We start from the raw sequence: 14,737 nt of genomic DNA, 5'->3' as shown, positions 1-14,737 counted from the left end.
GGGCTAAGCTGGCCAGGGCGTCTCCAGGCAGTGAAACGGAGGCGGGGGCGGCGCGCGATTAGCGGCCGAGGCACGCTCCTCTCGAGGCGGGCTGGGCGCCCCTCGCTGGGGTGGGACGGGGAGGCGGGGCACGAGCGCGAAAATGTGAGCCGCCCAGTGAATTGCGGAAACCTGGAAGGGACTTGGAGTTTGGGTTCGCATCCCCTCTCCGGCTGCTGAGTGGTTGCGTGACTTTGGACGAGTAATTTAACTTCCCTGAGCGTTGCTTTCCCCATCTGTAAAATGAGACACAAGTTTACCCTGTGGAGGGTGATCAGAGATAATGTTCGTGGAACACTAAATGTGCAGCAGTCGCTGAACAGGGTGAAAATAATTTTCTAATAGAATGGAGAGTGGCCATGCCAGAGGCACGGGGCGCAGGGCAAGGATAAGTGTCGCTGCTCCGTTCAGGTTGATAAAGAAACGGGAAAGAATCTTTTGACCTTCATCTGGGGAGTGCGAAAAGGAGAGTGGAAAAGATGATCGGGTGATTTCCCAGGTTGCCTTGAGTCTTGGTCTCACCCTTCCCTTCTTCACCCTACTCCGCACCTCTGCCCCTAACAGTCACCCCAAGATTCTTAAGGTAACAGAAGTATGAGAATTTCCTTTTCTCCAGAGTTCCTGAAACCTTGCCTGCCCCATGCCCGGAGAAATCCGTTGCATACCGTCTCTTGCAGCCCTGCTTGCAGCCTCTGTGGCCCTCTTCAGGGCGGGCCAGCCAGGGGATTCAACTTCCCTGGCCCGAGAGAGAGCTGGCCCGTGGAGGGCAGCAGTTGCACAGTGGAACCCCTTTCCTCCAAACCCCTTCGTACCTTTGGTGTCTTAAACTCGCCTATTCTAGCAGGTCTTCCCTCTGCATGTCAGGAGTCACTTTTCTCTCGTCGCCTACACTCACCCAGGAACCACAGAGGCCCAGACATCGCCCGACTTTGTACTTGGGAGATAAATAGTAAGGGACAGCACTGGATTATAGGATGAGGGTATTAAAAACAAAATGAGCAGCTTTCAGCAAAGTGCCTGCCCCCTCCCCTGATATCCAGGTGGTAGCCTCAGGCCAGATGCCTGGCCTGCTGCCCTGAGATCCCAGCTGACTCTTTGCAGGGGGGAGGGGGGATTGGCACCTTTGAGAAAGGGAGCTGTGTAGTGGCAGTGCCCACCTTGGCTCACTGACCAGCGCTTGCCTTCTGGCTCAGGGGACTCTGCCCAGCTGTCCCCTTCTGCCACTGCACCCTGCATGTACCCTTGACTTAGGTGGAAGGCTAGGACACAGTCATATGTAAGGGCTTGAGATTTATTAGAAGTCACAGAAAGTGGCTTCAACCAGTTCACTCAGGAAAGGGCAGTTGTTGGATGGACACAGGAGCCTCTCAAGAACCCAAGGGCTTTGAGGACTTGTGTAAACCAGCAGGAGCCCAGGGGTCCTCTCTCTGCACACACACACACACACATATACCCTCCCTTCGTTTCTCTCCTTGTGTCAGCTTCCTTTCTTTGGACTGCCACAACAAAATTCCACAAACTGGGTGGTTTAAGGCAACAGAAGTTCATTCTCTTACAGTTCAGGAGGCCAGAAGTCTGTAATCAAGGTGTTGGCAGGGATGGCTCCTTTTCGGAGGCTCTGAGAGAAAATCTGTGACATGCCTCTCTCGCAGTTTCTAGTGGTGGCTCCTGGCCATCTTTGCCGTTCATTGATTGGCAGCTGTGTCACTCCAATCTCTGCCTCCTTTCTTCACATGTCCTTCCCCTCTGTGTCTTCTCCTTCTCTGTCTCTTATAAGGACACTTGTCATTTGATTTAGGGCCCAGCTAATCCAGGATGACTTAGTCTTGCAACCCTTGCCTTAATTATATCTGCAAAGATGCTTATTCCAAATAACATCCCATTCTGAGGTTCTGGGTGGACACATCTTACAGAGGCCCACTATTTCAACCTACTACAACAAACGCTTTTCCAAATTCCTGAAGGAGAGAATTGGTTTGGCCAGTGTCACTTTTTTGGCTGAGAGGTACCTGTAGAGCTTTCCTGTTGAGAAATTTGAATGTATGAGAACCCATTCCCCATTCCTAGCAATTAGGGTGTGGCCAAAAGATTTTAGTACAGGCAACTGGCTGCCCCACTTGCAGTTTAGGCTCAGAGCTGGTGACAGTCCGGAGTTCACTTGTGTCATGGGGCAACAACCTGGGACAGCCAGTGACCAGTGGTGGAAGAGGTGACCAGGAACCAGTGGACATCCTGTCTGAACTCCTCCCAGGGCCTGCCCTGCTTCCGTCTGTTTTTTGAGCCTGGTTCTCCAGCCTTCCCACTGATTGCATGAGCCCTCCCATGGTGGGCCTTACGTTCATGAGGCTTTTCTGCTTCAGATGGCCAGGATTAGTGTCTGTGGTTTCATAAATAAAACACCAAGTTAAATCCTCAGGTTGCTGAAGCATAGAGACTTAGCCTTGTATTATTTTGAAGTAATCCATTGGCTATGTTGATTACCTGTGCTGGGCCAGGCACTGTGCTGGACACTGGGGTGATAGGGGTGATAAACCTGGCTGATGGGGATCATGGGCTCTGAGTCTTGCAAGCCAGGGTTCAGTGCCAGCAGAATCTTTGGAAATTATTCATCTATCCACTGCACCTCATACATGGGAAACTGAGGTGGGAGATGGGGTGGTCTTTTTTCCGGGTTACCCCAGGGATCTCTGGTGGTCAAACTAGGCCAGACTCAGGAGTCCTTTCAGCCTCCACTCTACGTTCTTCCATCACAATCAATCAACAAATACACACTGAGAGCCTACTGCATGCTGCCCTGTGCCAGGTGCTTTGTGGAGTGTGAAGCAGGCCTATAGTCCTAAAGGAGAGGAGATGTGGCATTAGGACTAGAGAGGTGTTAAGGACCTATTAAGGGAGCAGATCTGAAGAGTGTTGTGCACCTCCCAAAGGGAAGGCTTCTTGGCAGAGTAGGGGGCTCACAAAGGCCTTGAAGGATGGATAGGACGTGAATAGACAATTTAAGGAAAGAGAGGGAGTTACTATGGTGGCTATGTGGGGACTGGTCTGGAGGATAGGGCTTCTGGGTGAACTCAGTGGAAAAAGAATAAGGGGGCAGTTGTGGTGGCCCTTGAATGGCCATGGCGGCCTTCCTCATTCCATTCCGTCTCCTCCTCCTCTTGCTGCTTTCTCTGAGTAAGGCTGTTAAAGTTGTTCTAGTCATTCACTGTACAAGGACATCTGGTAGAGGGGGCAAGTAAGGGCTGAAATCTAGCCTCTCTACCACCCGCCAAACTATGCACCCTGACATGGGCTACACCTGTCCAGAGAGGGCACCTTGTCAAATATGTCCAGAGCCACCTTATGAGCTAGTAGTAGGTCTGTGCTTTCTCCTGCCATGCTTCCCTCCTTTTCCTGAACCTTAGAGAGCTCAGCAGGCAAGCATCCAAGCCTTGCCCTGCCTGCTCCTGGCTCTTGGGCAGGGCATGTTGCGGCTCCTTTTTGGCTGTTAGTGCCTACCTCTTGTGCTTTTTATAAGTACATCTGTAGGGGCCCTCCTATAAGTGATCTACTGAGGATGGAGCTGAGCCCTGGCAGGATGAGAATGAAGGGGCAGCTTAAAGAGGCTCAGAGCCTCTCCTCAAGAGAAAAAGGCCAGGCCACAGTTAGAAGGATGCGCATGCTTGCCAGGGAAGATGAAGGTTTCTCCTGCCGCTTGAAGCCTTCCAAGCCTAGTACATGAGTACAATATTCTCAGAGTACAATAGAAGGTGATGGGGGCGTGTAATAAATCCAACGACAGCAGGCGTCACCATGGTGAGCACTGCATCAGGTGTTCTGCCTGATGTGTGAGACATCCAGCTGCCAATCTGCTGGATTGGGGAGGGTAGGCAGATGTTCCAAGGTGGGGCACATGTTTCAAGGGACTAAGGATTAAGCTGGAGCTTCTTACACTGTGGTCACCTGCGGTAGTAGTGATGGTGAGGGTCCCTACCCCATACCCCTTGAATCAGAACCTCTGGAGCACATGCTGAAATCACTATTGACTGATACCTAGAGCCAATTTATTCACACTAGAATCGATATCTTGCATTAGCAACCACTCTCCTATCCTGTGCTTGCCTCAGCTCTTGAAACAGGTCAGGTACATTTATGTGACAGCTAAGAGGAGCTCCAAGGGCACACCTGTTCCAGGCAGCCCTAGGGATCTGACTCAAGACCCTGGTGAGACCAGCAGGGAGGTGATTTTACTTCATCATCAAGAAGACCTTTCTGGCATCAACACACTGATGAAGAAACAGCTTTCTTCGGAGATGAGAGGGAGGGACTCTCAGGGTGGAGCAAGGCGTTGGATGCTTCCAGGGTCTTGAGAGACTTGGTTTATTATTATTTTTTAATAAAGAAAGGCCAAAATAGGGGAGAAATGGTGGTAAATTATAAACATTTACAAATAATAAATCAATGTGGTTCACAAAAATACAAAGGAGTCTGTGCTGTTCACAGGGCAATTTCAGGATTTTAAAGTGACCATCAAACTATAGTGCCTGTAGGCATGGAGATCCAGGGATGGATTCAGATTGGAATTTGTGATGGAGAATCTTCCTCCACCCTGTCAGTGTCTCAGTGACCATGTGTATGACCTCGTTTGGAGTTAGTGTCCATAGCCTTCCAGCCCTTTTGTGAATGCGAGGCTGAGTCAGATAGCCTCCCTTCTGGTTTTCAGAAACACTTCAACCTGGGGTTGAGAGATGCTGTAACAGGAACTAGACTGGTCGGTTCGTGTCCTGTAATAACAAGTACTGACATGATAATCTGAAGAGGCTGAGGGGAAGGGGACACCATCACATTTCATACTTTCCTTCCTAAATTGTTTTAGCTCAGATTGATTATTCTCTGTCCCCTCCAATGGGTTAGATAGAATATTAATTTCAAGAGTGCAGTGGCACTTTCATGTAGACCTGAGCTTTGTGGGGTTTCAAAGCAAAGTTGTTTTTTACAGTACATATGAACTGGCAGCTGCAGCTTATGACAAGAGAAGGGAATGTTGTGGGCACCTTACTCAGCCACTCACGTACTGGGGACAGGGCAGTCAGTGCACTGCACCGAATTTGCAAGGGCATTGGGCAATGCTGATATCTACAGCGGTCCTTGATGGGGAATTTTACAGAAAGTGAAGTTGTGGAGAGGGCCACCCTTCGTAAACAAGACTGCTTGACTTCGATGATGATTTTCTTTCTGTAGCTATCTAGGAGGCAGTTGCATTGGTTTTGTGGGTGGCATTTTAGAAAGAAAATGTTATCTTTATAGAAAAAAAGGAAGAAAAAAGATGCAGTTCCTCAAGAGGAAAGGATGAATGATGAGGTTGGACACAGAGCGCACAGGTTCCTTTCAGTGCATCAAGTACACCCGAAGATATGCAGTTGGGCTTCCATATAAGAGAAAAAGGGTGGGGTTGGAAAAGAGAAACAATTCCCTATTTTCTTTACTGATGACCCATGACAGTTGTGGAAGGGGGGCAAAAGGGAGGGGGGAAACGAGGCAGGACGGGGGAAACAGAGGGGTCTTTCAGTGACAGAGCAAGGAAAATGGCAAATTATCCATGGTTTCTAGAAATCCGTGGAGGCCCCCTCGGCCCCTGCCCTGCTAAATACAGTGCCGTCTGTATGCATTTCCCAATTCGGAGATGTCGGCTTGAATATTCCTCAGCATTGTCTACTGATAGGTTTGGTGGAGTGCAATCTGCCTACACGTGGGATGAGTCCTGGGCTCCAGCAGAAGCCCCGGCACACCTCTCCTTTATTCTGTGCTGTGTCCGAAATGCCTCCCCAAATGACACCGGGCAATTCTGCAGCCAAACACATTGTTTCCACAAGCATCTGTCCAATTTGATTGAGATTCTCTAGCCTGCACTGGTGTTGGGGGACAGCATGTGCTTGGGCTGGCCAAAGTTTGAAGTGCGTTTGTGGTTAGGGCCAGTCTTGGGTGAAACAATGTCCTTTTTGTGCCCAAAGGCGAGTGGGGGAAGCGACGGGGGTGTGCACACTTGTGCAGGGAGGGCCCACGAGGGAGGGTGCAGGCCCTGAACTGAAGAGGGGGCAGGTGGAGGTGATTGCCCCACCTCTCCTCAGCAATGAGGCCTGGAGTCATTTTCACATCAGCTGCTAGAAGCTGTGAATCCTTCCAGACTCACTTTCAGAGCCTCTGAGTTTGGTTCTCTTAGAGCTCTTGAAGTTAAATCTTCTGCACTCAGATAAAAACAAAAACCCAAACCTTAGCCCCGCTGTTGCTGTCACTAGGTTTAGCTCCCCAAAGCCAGGCTGCACCTGCCACACGAAGTTGCTAAAGCCAGGGTGAAGTTTCCTGAGCAGTTTCATTTTTGCCAGCTTCATGTTTTTGAATTCTTAAGAAGGTCTTTACTAGGGATTACAAACACATCCCCCTGCCCTCCCACATCCCTGGATGCTTGTGAGTCAAGTGTGGGAAAACTGTGTGAGGGTGTTTTCTTCTGTGTGTACAAAAGAAGTCACAGTGAAACATATCCTAATGGAATCTGACTATTGGTTTATGGAAAGAATTCAAAAATAAACACAAAAATTGCTAAGTGTTTTCTTTTTGCTTTTCTCTACCTTAACGCTCAGCTACATAAATTCATGTTGGGTTCAAACACAAATGCATTTTGTTTGTAGTAATTAAAATGTTTTAATGAGACAACCATAAAATCCACCATTAATTATTTTATTTCAAACACTTCTGCCTTCTTTTGAACCAGGTCTATTTAGAAATAGTTTAGAGAGTAGCCTGCAGTTTTATTCTTTCCTCTGCATTATACACAGGAGTGGAGAAGTCATTTATAAATAATTACACAATGTTTTGGGTCTTTGGGCTTGTATAATATATCAAAGCGATTAGTACACTTATTGTTCCATTGTAAATGCTTTTTTTCTCCTTTCAGTTTCACTTGCCTTGTCTTCCAGCTAAACCTTTTTCTGGAAATCTTTTGTCTTCTTCATTCTTTTTGCTTGTTACAGTCCAGGAGCATTCTTCTTATTCAAACACTCGCAGCAGGGGCAAAGAAAGCGACTTCGGCCGCATCTTAAGTTTTACCATAACTTTCTGGCATTTTCTTTTCTTCCAGTTTTCCCAGACTACCTAGGGGCAGTGAAGAATTATAACATACATGAATTATTAGTACTCCCCTCGAGTTAAAGGGGGAGGAAAGCGCCTCATTTTCTATGCCCCCAAGGGACGGACCGAGCAGGCGGCCTCTAAACAATGTATTTATCACTTTGCATCTCTTTGGGACGCCGGCTGCGCCCCCACCCTTGCCGCCGCCGCCGCCGCCGCTTGGGTTTTGCTCCGGCAGGGGAGACCAGGCGTTTCTGGATTTCTTTTATGCAGCCACAAATAAAGGCTCCTGGGCTGGAAGAAGGGGACTTCCCCCCGAGTCTTGAGCAAATGACCCTAGCGCCGTGGCTCTTCCTACCGCCGGTGCCTCGGAGAACTCGGCGGGGCGCGCTGGGGGACGCGTGGGCACTGCCGCGTGGGCACTCTGACCCCGCGCCCGCGTGGAGCGAGAGCCGGGACTCTGGGCCAGCAAGTCCCAGTTCCCCGACGGGGCCGGCTCGCCGCCGGAGCCGCGTGAGAGGATTAGGGCCGCACGAGAGGCGACCGCGCTGCGGCCTCCAGCCACGTGAGCACAGACAGGGCTTCAAACGTCCCCAACGCACTAATCCTTGTTATCCGGCGGGACGACCGCGGCCGCGCCGGCACCCGGCCTGCCTCCTCCACCTGGCTGCAGGCGGAGAGTGCGCCAGGCTCCCGAGCCCCTGACACGGATTTGGGGCCTGCTATGACGATCTACCCCACCCCATCCACATTCCTGGGACCCTCGGGGCAAGGTCCTACACTCCTTGGTGACCAGCGTACCTGCATAAAAGTGGTGGGAAAGTTGTTACGCTTAGAAAACTGCCACCATGCGTACGCCTGTAATCCCAGTTACTCGGGAGGCTGAGACAGGAGAATCGCTGGAACCCGGGAGGCGGAGGCTGCAGCGAGCCCAGATCGCGCCACTGCACTCTAGCCTGGGAAACAAGAGCGAAACCCCGTCTCAAAACAAAACAAAACAAAACAACAAAACTGCCACCGCTCCGGAAGAGCTGGGATGGAGAATAATAAGGTTGCATTCTGGAGGGAAATCCGGCAAAATGGGCATTGGCACTAATATGGGACGTTCGTTAAGGAAACAACAAAGATGGCTGGAAGAATGGAGTATGGCTGAAAACAACCCACTGGAGAGAGAGGTGCAGATAGTCCCATCCGGGCGCCTTCCGAGGCTGGGAGGGCATTCTGGCCCCCGCCCCTCCCCGCCGCAATCTGTCGGGACCGGCCGGGTTTCCATATGAAGAGTAGAGCAGGCGCCTTGGGAGCGCTGAATGGCCGCTCGCGGTCGGGCGGGCGCGCACGCCTCGCGGCCCGGGCTGGATTTGGCCACATTTGCATAGCAGGTGCTGATGCTTGTCCATTCTTACTTAAAGAAGTTTTAATATGGGATAAATTACCAGGAACTAGGAACTGACGTGGGCGGGAAAAAAGGAATCGTGTCGCCAGCCAGTCTTCTTACCCCCGCCTGGCTTGGAAGCAGAGGAGGGACAAGGAGAGAAATGCGAAGTGAGATTCGATTTTAAAAGTCGTCTCCTTAAGAAGCTACAGCCTCTCCCCCTACGCCCCAAAAGGAGTAAAGAGAAGACAGGAGGGAACTTTAATCAATTTGATTTTAGAATCTGTTTTGCAGAGAGTAAAGCAGTAATCCCAGGGATAGTAATACGATTAACCAGAGAAAATCTTTGAGTCAGAAAGTCTGGTCGAGTTTAAAATGTTAATCCTGGCCCTAATCCGCCCCGTTGGCGGGGTAGAAGTGCTGTTTCCTTTCCCTGCTCTTAAAGAAACATCCGCGAGGTCCGCACCTGCCCATTTCTAGATCAGGACGAATTCCTTCCCTGGAGTGCCCTCCCAGGGCTCCTGGCCTCAGGGCCACCGGGGGCCAGGGCATGCTCTGGATAGTTTCTCTCCCAGGGAAACCAGGCCCCTGTGGCTGCTTGGGGATGGCGGTGGCCTCCGGGTTAATTCCAAGTGTTTGGAATCTTGCAAAGGCTTGGAGCAAAATGGAGTTTCAAAGTGGTGGGATTTTGAAGAGATAGAGGCTGAGGTGGCTTTCCCCGCCCTGCCCCCAAAATCCCCTTTAAATTGGACACATGCGTATCCTCAGGGACAATCTGGTTTTTAAGGTTGTCAGGGTCTTGGGGACTAGAGAAGGGGAATGGCGACCGCACACTCCAGCGGCCAGAATGTGCATCTGCTTATGGGCTTCAGGGGAGAAATGTCTGTAATCTGGGGACCCCTGAGAAATCTCCAAATACTTGGGCCCACGAGTGGGCCAGGGTGAGGAGAGGTGGACTTAGCATGAGCACTGCTACCCCAGGGTCTCCATGCTAACATGCTGTCAGACTCATGGAGCCAACAGGCCACCTGCTCTCTGAGGGGTCAAATACCGAGGCTCTTAATTCCTTTGCCCTCTGGCACAGGACCCTTCCTCCCCTCCTCCTGGACCCACACACTGCTTTGGAAGGTTCAGCCTTCTCTAATCGCTGGTGGTTCTTCTCTTCTGGCCCAATCTGACAACACTTTGGGACAAGTTTACACCTGGATCTTGCGGCAGGCCTCTGACTTGCCCCAAGTGCTTCCCAACGCCTGCTTTCCCTGGAAGGCAGTGTGAGATGCCCAAATGGACCATATGGTTTGGAGCGAGAGCCTTGGAGCCTACAGACAATGGGGAAGTGAGAGGCCCAGGTCAGTGGCGGAGCTCGAGAGGCTGCAAACCTCCCTTTCAGCCTAATGAAGCTGTTGTCTGGGGGTAATGATGCAAATGCCTGGGTCCTTTCTTGCCCGTGATAGTCTAGAACGTGATTTGTCATACAATCTGAATCTTTGGGAGGACTTTAGACAGAACCTCCCCCAAAGATGGAGATGAGCCATATGTGCACTTTGCATCTGAAGTGGAGATGGGGGAGGGTGAAGGGGGGACCCCCGCCCACTCCGACTTCCCTGAAGGACAGTGTTCTGGCTGGGGCCTGACAGCCATGAGGACAAGGACGTAGATCCCGATGAGCCTAGGGCTGCCTGACCCTGGGGGCTCATGAGTGGGTGCAGTGCCACAACATCTAATCACAAATTAGCAGTGTGTGTTGGGAAAAAATGTATGCACAATCTGGATATGCTGAGTGGGGTGGTCTTTGCTGCCCCCTCATTCTTTGTATCCCATGCTGGGAGATGAGGACAGAGAAAAGGACATTCTGAATGAAATACTCACTTAATGACAATGCTTAGATTTCACTTCGTTGAGTGCCCCGCTGATGCTAACTGGGGCCGGGATGAACCCTTCACGGAATATTTCTGAAGCAGAATTAGTAAAAGAGAAGCAGGGACCAGGTGACAGGCAGCCAGGCCTGGGGCAGCTGGGGACAGGAGAGAGGAGAAGATACAAACCCAGGTGAGGCGGACAGGAGGAAAGTGGGAAAAGCAGCTCCTTGGTGAGAAAGAGAAAGCTGGCATTGCTTTTTATATAAGGAAGAGGGGCAGCTCCCAATTGCAGCTCCAGCTCTGGGCACTGTGGGTTCACCCAAAGTCTGGGGACACAAGGACATTACTGATGATCAATCTAAGTAAACCAGGTCACAGTGGAATGAATTAATCCAATAACCCTTTCTGGGGGTGGGGGATGCAATAGAGAGGCACCAGTGCCCCAACATGACTAGAATTGGAATAGCAATGACAGTAAGTGCTGGGAAAAAAAGGTGTCTGTGGGTGGAGTCTACAAAGATGACCCCTCCACAGCTGCCCGCAGACTACCCCTTTCTCTTCTGCACCACCCTCTTCTGTACCCTCAGTGCCTGGCAGTGCCTAAGTTTTTCCAGGTGCCTGTTTGCAACTGGGAGTGCCCAGGGCCAGAGTGCTCTGTGTCAGTCCCTCTTCTTGACTTCCTCATCATCACCATCATCATTCATATCCTTTGAGTACAGTTGATGCTCAAAGGATATTTGTGGAGGGAATGGATTTGTGCATGGGCACCAGGTGTTCATGCCTGCATGGGTGCTGACATGCGTGGATACATATGCATGCACATACATAGCCCTTCCTCACCTTAAGGGGAGAAGGACATGGGGTGTTGGGTTGCACCACTTCTCCAGGATTACTCCACCTCCTATAACCTGAGAGTTGGCCCACAAGTTGGCACCAGCAGCCCCAGGCCCTCTGTGATGGGTGCTTAGCCCTTAGCTGGAAGAGGGCTTGCTGCTTGGGTGTTTGTTCACTCATTCTGTGGTTGTGTAACTTTAGGAGACAAAAGTGGAGCGGGATGGGAAATGGAGCCACCATAATCTGTGGAGGAGAGGTCCCTAATTACCCCTGCTGGCACTGGGCGTCGGGCAAGGGCAGATAGAAACCCTGGCCACGCCTTTATTGCTGCGGATCACTCCCATGGCCACAGTTAGTTGTCACGAAGCTCTGCCAAAGCCCTGGCCACACGATTCTCTTTGTGCTCCCTCAGACGCCCCTAGCCTCTTCTTTGGACACTGAGGGAGAGAGAAATGGGGAGTTGCCGCGGTGACAATACCAGCTCTCAAAACCACAAGCTTCTCACCGCAACACCTGCTACCACCCAGAGAGGTGTCCTGGAGTGGGAGCTGGGAGGTGGCTCTCTTAAGGTTTGGCGCAGGGTGGGGTAGGGGTGCTGGGAACCCAGCGGGACCAGATTTTCTGCTAATTTGAGGGCTATGCAGAAAATTTTGTTTAGAAAAACAGGAATCTTTCTAGAGCATCCCAGTCTTCCTTCTTTCTGGCATTAACAAGTATGTCCCAGGTGCCTGTTTACATGAGCACCAGGAACGCCAGTGTCAGTCCTGCTTGACTTCCTGACTCCATCATCATCATCACCATTCAGATTTGTATAAAAACTATTTGTGAACTAGTTTTGTGAGGGAGACACTCAGCTAAGCCCTCAGTATGTGGATTATATTAAATCTATACACAAACCTGTGAGTGGTGTATTTTTGTCTGCCTTTTAAATATGGGGAGACTGAGGCTTGAGGAGGTTAAGACTCGTGTCCAAAGTCATGGGGCCAGCAGGCAGCAGAGCCTGGGATGGAACTCAGGGCTCTTTGGCTTCAGTGCCCATAATTTTGACCATTTACCTTCCTCTTTCTGCCCCTTTATGTGAACAACCGCTTTATGGCCAGCTCCAGCAAGGTGCTGGGGCCGTGGGGATGGAAACTGCAGTCCCACTCTGTGAGGGAGGGCAGTCCTCAGCTGTGGAGGTGGGTGGGGCTCTGTGGAGAAGCTGGAGAAGGTCTGTGCTTGTCTGCGAGTTGGCTGCTCTTGTGGGGAAGGGCCCTGACTGTGGGCACACAGGGGACATTGTGGTGTTTGGAGCTGGTCTCTGTTCCTGGTATCTTGGTGAGAATTGGGAGGTCTGGGTTCCCTCTGCTACCTGGAGAAAACCTCTTTTTGAGCCTCATCTTCTGAATCTCAAAAAGAGATGATGGGTGTGGGAGGTGGAGGGGTATAAGGCGTCCTCCAGGGCCTTGGAGACCAGCTGGAAATCTCCAGGATCCTGGGAGCAGCACTGCCCTCACCTGAGATCTTGGGGAGTCAGCTCCATGTGTGATATTAAACTCTCTGCTCCCTAATCTAGTTTCCCTACCCACACAGTGGGCTGAGTTTATGAGGGGCCCGGAGAACTCCAAGCAGTGGAGGGAACATTCGGTTTGGTGTGGCATTCATGGTTCTAGAGTTTGTGGGCTGTCCTGAGCTTCTTGTCTCTATGTTCTTGCAGAACTCAGCATGACCTTGACACCGAGAGACCCTAGGTAGCATATGTTTATAGATTCAGGAGTTGTTCATTCAGTTCTTTTATTCATGCATTGCCATGCTGTTTAGTCAACTTTTTCTGGGTAAAAGATCACTTAAATTCCCCACCTAAAACCCTTCAGAAGTTTTTCATTGCACTTAGAATACCCTGTGTCTTCATTTTAAGTGTGGTTAGTAAGGCTGTGGATTACCTGACCCCTGCTCATCTGGGAGGAAGGTGGTATCTCAGCCTCGTCTCCAGGTCCTCCCTCCTTTGTCCTCTGAGCTCCAGCACACTGGCCTTCTCTGCATCTTTCACACTCCCCGGGGCTTTGCACTTGTGCTTCCTCCTGCCTGGAGTGCTCCCTGTATTGCTCCTTCTCAGCCTCCAGATCTGGTCTCAGAAGCCCTCCTGATCCTGGCCAAAGCCACCCTTCTGGCCCCAGCAGTCACCCCCATCGCCTCACACTGTCTCCACTAGCAAGTCAGCTGGGAGCAGTTTATATATTTGTTTACCTGTTCCTTGTCTGCCTCTCCTACTAAACTGAGAATTCCACACGGTGGCAGTACCTTGTTTAGCTTATTACCCCATGTTCCCAATGTCTAGAACAACGTTTGCCACATAAGAGGTGCTCAGTATGTTTTGCCGTTGAATGTGGACATAGATCTAACGTGTTTTAAATGATAAAGTGACTGCCGTGCCATGACGTATGGAAGCTGGGAAGCTCCAGTCAAATCTGTCTGAAGGTAGGAATGAAGCCTGTGTGAGTGATTTGCTCCACATTTGTGAAGCTGTGTGCTTCTAAATGGGGTGTGTCCAAAGTGCACATGGGGCATGAGGACGTTTTCTGACTTGGTGGACAGAATAGGGAAGACCTGACTTCCATAGGGTGATTTTGTGTCACGCATGCACCCATGGGACTCTCTGAATCACATCATGTGTGCTCAGAGGAGACCTCTGCACCTGCCAGAGTAAAGATATCTCTTCACTGTGAAAAACAGCCGTGCAAGCAGCTTCTCACAATGTAGGAACAGACATGAACAGGGTTTCCAGTCCGCATCAGAACGCTCACCAGGGCCGGGGAAGAGGAGGGCCTCCTCAGAGCGAGAGGGCACAGAGCAGCGGCTGAGTGCAGGGCACACCTACGTCACAGCATCAGCAGTGAGAGGCCTGGAACTGGCTTTAAGGAAAGCCACTTGGGAGCGTACCTCATCATTCCCAGGAAGCACCCTGAGGTATACTTGGGGTGGGGGAGTGTGAGGGGCTCTGGCCTGATTCCAAGTCCTCAGCAGCCCTCTGAGTTGCTCCCCAGCACTCTAAGTCCCAGCTCTTCCCCCTGAGCACTGGCGGTGGGTCAGCTGAGGGCTGGTGGGAAAAGACTTCACTCCTGCCCTCAGAGAGGCGGTGGTTGGCCTGGGGACAGGATGGAACAGGAGCGTGCCAAGCAGCCGGTGAACAGGATTCAAATGCAGCTCTGCTTACATGTGGCCATTGACTCACCTGACACCCGCCGGTCATTGATGTGCCTCCCAGGGGCCGAGGTCACCATGCGAGGTGCTGGGAAACTGGGGGAAATTTTATGGAGCTGCCGTCATGGAGCTGACATTCCCATGGGAAAGCAGACCCCAGTCACATAAATACACACTTCTGATCACAGCAGGTGGCAGCGAATGCTAAGTATACAGGGTGACATTGTGGGGAAAATCGGGAGCGACCTACCGCAGCTGGGGTGGCAGGGAAGAACTCTGAGATGACTTGAAGCTGAGACCTTGAAGGATGAGAAGGAGCCAGCCACGGGGTGAGCTAGAGGGCAAACATTCC

The 14,737-nt window shown here is 51.1% G+C and overlaps 1 protein-coding gene across 1 annotated transcript in view; it reads right to left on the bottom strand.

Annotated features, from left to right (window-relative positions):
* SAR1B (secretion associated Ras related GTPase 1B) overlaps positions 1-14,737 on the bottom strand; it is a 1,003,791-nt gene that overhangs the window by 944,630 nt on the left and 44,424 nt on the right. The gene's annotated exons all lie outside the window — the stretch shown is intronic.

The sequence above is a fragment of the Macaca thibetana genome, chromosome 6 (assembly GCF_024542745.1).
Source record: "Macaca thibetana thibetana isolate TM-01 chromosome 6, ASM2454274v1, whole genome shotgun sequence".
NCBI classification, from domain to species: domain Eukaryota; kingdom Metazoa; phylum Chordata; class Mammalia; order Primates; family Cercopithecidae; genus Macaca; species Macaca thibetana.
Note: the sequence above shows the minus strand (reverse complement) of the source record. Positions and strands in the feature narration are given on the sequence as shown.